Source organism: Lacerta agilis, chromosome 8 (genome assembly GCF_009819535.1).
Source record: "Lacerta agilis isolate rLacAgi1 chromosome 8, rLacAgi1.pri, whole genome shotgun sequence".
NCBI lineage: Eukaryota > Metazoa > Chordata > Lepidosauria > Squamata > Lacertidae > Lacerta > Lacerta agilis.
The window spans coordinates 42,902,726-42,909,684 of record NC_046319.1 but is presented as its reverse complement, the minus strand read 5'-3'; the positions used below and the strand labels follow the sequence as shown (position 1 = coordinate 42,909,684).

The following is a 6,959-nucleotide window of genomic DNA, read 5'->3' as shown; positions in this document are numbered from 1 at the left end:
AAGTTAGTCTGCTGTGCTTCCGCTGCCAAGTATGATCAAAATGGGGCTGCAAATTACTCTTGTGGGAGCTGGGATGAGATCATGTCCCTCAGCCATGTTGTTTTAAATAATTAAATAAAACAATGCACTATGCCTATTGGGCTGGGTTTTGCCTGTAAAAAGAAACTAAACATGATTATACAGATAGCACACAGGCAAATAAATATAAAGTAAACCTGTCAGGTTTTTGTCGTGTGAATTCCAAGGCAGGGGGGAAGGGCTGTGGCTCAGTGGTAGAACATCTGCTTTGCATGCAGAAGGTACTAAGTTCAAACCTTGGCATCTCCAGAAATACCCCTGAGATCCTGGGGAGCCTCTGCAGTCAGTGTAGACAAAGTGAAGAACCTTTACAACAGAGCTGGATATCATGCTTGAAACTGAATTACTGCTGAAACGGGCACATCTTCACAGATAATATTTTATTTCCACTCAGTGCATATTGCACTTACGGGATTTGGTGCCACAGCATCTCTCAACTAGATGGGAAAGCTTTGGAAAAATCCATAGAAAGTCTTTAGATGGCTGCTAGTCATGTTGCCTCTATGCAGACTCCAGGTTCAGAAGCAGAGTGCCTTTGTGTACCGGTCGTGGGGAGCCACCATAAGAAATACCCTCATATCCTCCTTGCTGGGCTTCCAAAAAAAGGATTGGCTACTATAAGGAACAGAAAGCTGAACGAGGGAGACCTTGGGCTGTGTCCAATGTTCATTCTACCAAGAATAGAACCATTGAAATTAATGAACCTAAGTTAGACATGTTCATTAATTTTAATGGATGTACCCTAAATAGGATGAATATTGGAAGCAACTGCAGGAAAGTGTTTCTGGAATCCTAACACCACAAACTAGAATACTCTGTGTTCTGGGAATCAGGTGGCAGTGCTTGGAATGTCCCATCAACACCAGCAGTAGTCCCTCAGACTAGAAAATTTGTGACCCATAGAAGCTACTACACATGCCTGTGCTCTTATAGACTGACAGCTGTCACCACCACCACCTATCACACTCTGGTTATTTGTTACTGGGCTGTGCATTGTGATTTGTATCCAACTAAGTTCTATTCAGAGTAGATTTTCTGAAAGGAATAGACCTAAGTTAGTCATGTCCATTAGTTTAAATGGGAATATTCAGTCATATTTTTTCTTGCTACAAGCCCTTTGGTTTAGTCTGGTACAACTTTTCTGATGTTTCAGTTTGAGGCTGTGGGCCGGCACAGAATGAAAGCCAGGAACCAGGAAGAAGTTAGAGATAATAGAAACTACTGTTACCTAAGCAATGTACCAATCTATTCCACATACATCAGTTGACTGGACTGGTAACTGAATCTTTCTTGGACACTGGTGACAAAATATCAGACTTCATCACACCTGAGGCAGCAGGGTAGCTTAAGTAGCTGTGTCCTCCAAACAAGAAGAACAACTAGGCAGTTTAGGGAAAACAGCTAGGAAGCTATGGTCACTGCCCCGGCGTGTGCCACCTGAGGTGGTTGCCGCACTCTGCCTAATGGTAGGGCCAGCCCTGAGTGGAGCAATAGAGAATTCTTAATGCATTGGTTTTAGTTTGAAAACGGGACTATGAAATTTGAAATCTCATCATATGGGAAGAAAAGTAGACAAGAATTTCAAATGCATCCCCAATAAATAACACCCCATTATAGGTCCATTCACAATTATGTTGGAGATATATATCTGTACAAGGTTATTAATGATAAAAAAGGTCAGGCAGACAATGTCAGAAGCAGTAGTTGAATCAATGTGGATTAAAACAGCGGGCCCACCATCATTAATGGTCTCTCTGCTGCTTGCATTCCTTGAAAAGTCTGGCTTCAGACTTCTGCTACACCCTCAGGGCAAAATTATCTTCTTCATTGCACATTGCGGATCTCAATTGCATATTCTACATTTATTTAACTTGCCTGACTCCCATTGGCATTGCTGAAAGTTGTGAGTAGAATGACAGAATGAACAAACTGGATTCACTGTGTGCAACCAAGTGGGAAATATTGGCTTAAATACATATTAAAAGGGGGGAAAGTCAAATGTTCTGAATGATGAAAACTATTGTAGCTTACTTTGCAGAGTTTGTCTGAGGCAGTAAGTAGCCAAGTGAAACCAGGGGCCTCATCGCTGAAACAAGCTGGCATGAATTCCTGAACAGAGTTACAATCAATTTAATGCATTGTGGTTTTAACAAATATAAGGGAAACATCCCCTTTTCTCTCCAGAAAGCCTAGTTCATCAGCTTCAATGTGGAATCTTCCATCTGATTTCACAGCAAGAGTCTTGATGGAATGAACTGGGGCTTTTGAAAATGAGCATGTGATATTCCCAGATAACTTCGAAAGAGACTTTGTGTATTGGGTTAAACAAAAAGACGTTCCTTCCTGCATTTCAACTTTAATAGCAAAATTCCAGTTTCTTCCAAAGTTAGGCTCAGTCTCCTTTATTGAACCTTTAGAAATCCAGCTCCCCAAGTAAAACAAGCTTAATATTTCCATGAGGCCAGTCCTGAAATTGCAGTTAATGCAGTGTGCATGGGTCAGGTTACTTAGTGGAACCCCTGGATGTGTTTGTATTAGACCCAAGGAACTGCACTGGCTGTTCATTAAGCTAGTGGGTCATGTTTAAAATCTTGCTACTTTCTACATCTCTCCATTTAGAGAAGTGTCCTATGCTTCGTTTCCTGCAGCTGTCCTCTTATAACTTGACTGTCAAGCTTACTCAGGAGTCTTTGGTGACATACTTTGTCAAAAGCTTCTTGAAAGCCCAAGTACACTATGTCAACCAGGTCACCACTTTCTATATGATTGCCAACACTCTCAAAGAACTTTAATAGTTTCATGAGACAGGCATTGGCCTTCCAGAAGCCATGCTGGCTCTGATTCAGCAAGGCCTTTTCTATATGCTTTGGTTATTTTATCTTTAACAGTAAGGTAAAGGTAAAGGTAAAGGTAAAGGTAAAGGTAAAGGGACCCCTGACCGTTAGGTCTAGTCACGGACGACTCTGGGGTTGCAGTGCTCATCTCAATTTACTGACTGAGGGAGCTGGCGTACAGCTTCTGGGTCATGTGTCCAGCATGACTAGGCCTCTTCTGGTGAACCAGAGCAGTGCACGGAAACGCTGTTTACCTTCCCGTTGGAGCGGTACCTATTTATCTACTTGCACTTTGACGTGCTTTCGAACTGCTAGGTTGGCAGGAACAGGGACCGAGCAACGGGAGCTCATCCCATTGCAGGGATTCGAACCGCCAACCTTCTGATCGGCAAGCCCTAGGCTCTGTGGTTTAGACTACAGCGCCACTCACGTCTCTTATCTTTAACAGTACTTTCCACTAATTTACATTTAACAGATATAAGCTAAGCAGCCTATAATTTCTAGGACCCCTCTGAACGCTTTTTAAAATATTGGTGTTATATTGGCTACTTTCTAGTCCTAAGGTATGGAGGCTAAGCTGAGGGACAAGTTACATATTTTAGTTAGAAGACCAGCAAGTTCACATTTTACTCCATTGAGAACTCTTAGGTGGATCCCTTCTTACCTGGCAATTTGTCAGTTTTTATTTTGTCTATTGGGTCTAGTCTCTCATCACTATCTGATTCAGTTCCTTATACTCACCTCCTGTCAGGTGTCAGTTCAGGCACTAGATCTGGCATATAACTTCCATTACAAAGAAAGATGCAAATAATTTATTCAGCTTCTCTGTGTAAAGGTGGTGTTTCCCCTTCGCAGTAACACCCGGCGCAATCAGTGTGATATTTACAGTCTTTATTACATATATACAAGAAACAGTTACAGTTCAGAATTACACATCCGAACCCGTTGACTCAGATTCGGGGATTGGCTTCCTACAATTCCCGCACCAGACATCTTTGATCCTTACGTTTCATTTCCCTCCTTGTCTGTGCTGATTTGAAAACCCCTTCCCTTCTTGAGTCTGAGCTCCTTCCCCAAGCCTCTGGGTGCAGGCAAGGCTCTTCAGCATCGCATCCCTGACCCCCTGCTCTCCCTGGCTACTGTCTGCCCTCTCTTCCTCTCCCTTTGTCTCTGGGTGGTTGCAAGGCTCTTCAACATCCCCGAGCCCCTGTTCTGCTTCCTCTGTCCTTTGCTCCTCCGAATCCTCCCTGACACTCTGCAATCTCCTTATCTGTATCTTTAGCAAAATTTGTCAAAAATTATGCAGTCATGTTTCCTGTATTTGGGGAAAATCACAAGGGGTGGAGGACTGGAGTGCAATGGATGAGCCTCACCTTGGGAAAACCACTTTTATGATTGTGGCATCTCTCCAACCAAGTAATTTGTTATTGTTCTTGCATTTATTCTCTCTTTCATTCTAGTCTCATTCCCTTTTCATCGCTCACCCATTTTTTATTTCTACATTGCTTACAATGGGGGAGAACCAGACTGTTTTCTGATGTTATTAACTTCCAGAATTTAACACTCAATTGCCATGAAATTCTCAGGCATTGTGCTACTATGTGAGGCATCAGACCAGCCAAGTATCAGAGACATTAGACAAATAGTTCCCATTAAGCAGTTTTTAAAATTGTGACATCCCCTAACCTTTCAATTGCTTTATAGTCTAGATTGGACAGTTTTTATTTTCTTGCTTTTCTCCCAGAGGTACACCATGGAAGGGAGAGATCAGGCAGGTTGTCTGTAACTGGATATAAGTGCCTGTTTACAACTCACCTCTTGATTCTGGTGCTGTCAAATAGATCTCCCCCTTCTGGACCTTTTTCCCGAGGTCCCTTTCCCTTGTGTGTCGTTGTCTGAAAAGAAAATAAATGAAAAGAAAAGAAAAGCTGAGGTCCAGACCTATGCCATCTCGTTTTCACTTGCATACATAGCCTGCCACAAGCACCATATAAAATTCTTGGTTGATGTGATCTGCATTGAAAGGGGGTGGGGGTGATCCAAAAACTGGGATTAAAACATATGTACATAATACTCCAGTTTGCACTTTTCAGTCACCATCATAATAGAACCTGCACATATATTTACTGTTAAAAATTTGGATGTGGAGGGGGAGTTGCATAATGTAACCAACAAAGGGTACCTACTACACAGGAAAAACTGATGTCATTAAAAGAAAAAGTCTGCTTTAGTCTATATTTTCCCTGGCTTTGGTAATGTGCTCTCTTGATAATCTTATAAATCAAGCATTGTATTCAACTAATTTATACTCAGAGTACACCCATTAAAATCAATAAACTAAAGTTAGCCATGTCCATTAACTTTACTGGAGCTATTTTGAGTAGGACTAACATTGAATAGCACCCCCCCCCCTCAAAATGATTTATCAATATAAACAATGGTAATAGAGTTTGACTGATAGCTGTTACTGTTTGGAGAAGAAAACACACACATATATGTCTGGGAAAAGAGCAACAAAGCAATCTTAATGAAATGACCTGCATGACTTTGGTTATAGAAGGCTGATAAACATCATGCAAAAAAAAAGTTTCCAAAATTATGCACTTCAGACTTGATAAAGCATCTACAAGTGATCACAGTAGTCAACCAACCACTAGTTTCTTTTAGCTCCAGAATCCTAGGACAGGGGCTATATTTTACTCCTTTTAAAAACAAGAAAGTGAATGAAAGAAAAAGGTGGCAAGCTGGATAGTATGAAGGTCATTCTATCTTTGTGCCACATTTCAGGAAAAAAAAATCTTAGAAAGTTAAAATGATGGGGAAGAACAAAATTGTCAGGAAGTACAAAAGTCTTAGAGGGATGGAAGAGGGAAAGTGTTCTGTAATTATAGTGGTATCATAGGAAAGCCATCAGTAGAAGCCAGGTTATTAAACTCGCTTTCTGCTGCCTTTTCTTTCAGTGTTTTCTTGTTTGTCTTTAGTAAGTCTCCTCCTCAGTCCATCAACCTGAACCCTCTCTTCTCCTATAATGCAAGATTTTAACACTTTCTGACAAACTGATCCCTTAAGTAAAAAAAAAAAAAATCCCTTTTAAGCTTGGTGCTTCTTCTGATATCATTACTCAGCTTGGTGATATAGCATTGTGATTAGCACCTTGTCAGTACAGAAGCTATTGAATTCTGAGAAGATGGAGGGGGGAAAGGGAGGAATGAGAGCAAAGTTATAAACCCAAAGAGCTGTAGGCTTCTGGGGGGGGAAATACCCAACCACCCTATTCAAAATCTACCAGCCAACATTTGGTTAACATCCATAACTCTTTCAGCTACTCTTCTTGACACCCAACAAATATTTCCCTTGACCCAAACTCCCGCCACATCCACATCCACATCATTTTATTTTATTTTGCTTTTTTTGGTTCATATGGGGAGAGGAGGTCCTTGATGTATTGCGGTCCTGAGCCATTTAAGGGTTTATGGGTCAAAACTAGAACTGTGGACTGGGCCCACAAAAAGATGTAAAGGAGAAGTAGAGCTGTGGGTCATCAGCATATTCCTGACAACGTACTCCAAAACTCCTGATAATCCCACTCAGCAGTTTCATAAAGATGTAAAGCAGCATAGTGGATAAAAGTGAACAAAAATTGAATGCTACACGGGGCTGAAGAGCACCCCTGCCCCAGCATCACCTTCTAGAAATGACCACCAAATCAGACCAGAACCATATGATGTCATGGCATCAGCACACATGCTGGGCACCCACAGTCTGGGGCCCAAGCCAATGCCGCTGATAAGCAGAATACCTAATTTATCCTATTGCCCAAAGCAAGCAACTGGACAGAGAGCCAGGAGACAGAAATAGAATTTCTATAGACCACAGAACCCCCCCCCTCCCCAGCCCTCAAGTCTGCTGCACTGAGTACCCAGGTTGCACAGCTGGGTGAGACCAATTCCACCTTGCTCACCCATCCAGGTCTCAGTGTTACAGACCGTATCAGCCTCCTCATCCATAATTAGATCATGGAGGAGTGAGGCCTTAGTCAGAGCTGAC

The 6,959-nt window shown here is 41.9% G+C and overlaps 1 pseudogene; it reads right to left on the bottom strand.

Annotated features, from left to right (window-relative positions):
* Positions 1-4,188: 4,188 nt before the first annotated feature.
* Positions 4,189-4,336, bottom strand: LOC117052520 (annotated as a pseudogene).
* Positions 4,337-6,959: the final 2,623 nt, after the last annotated feature.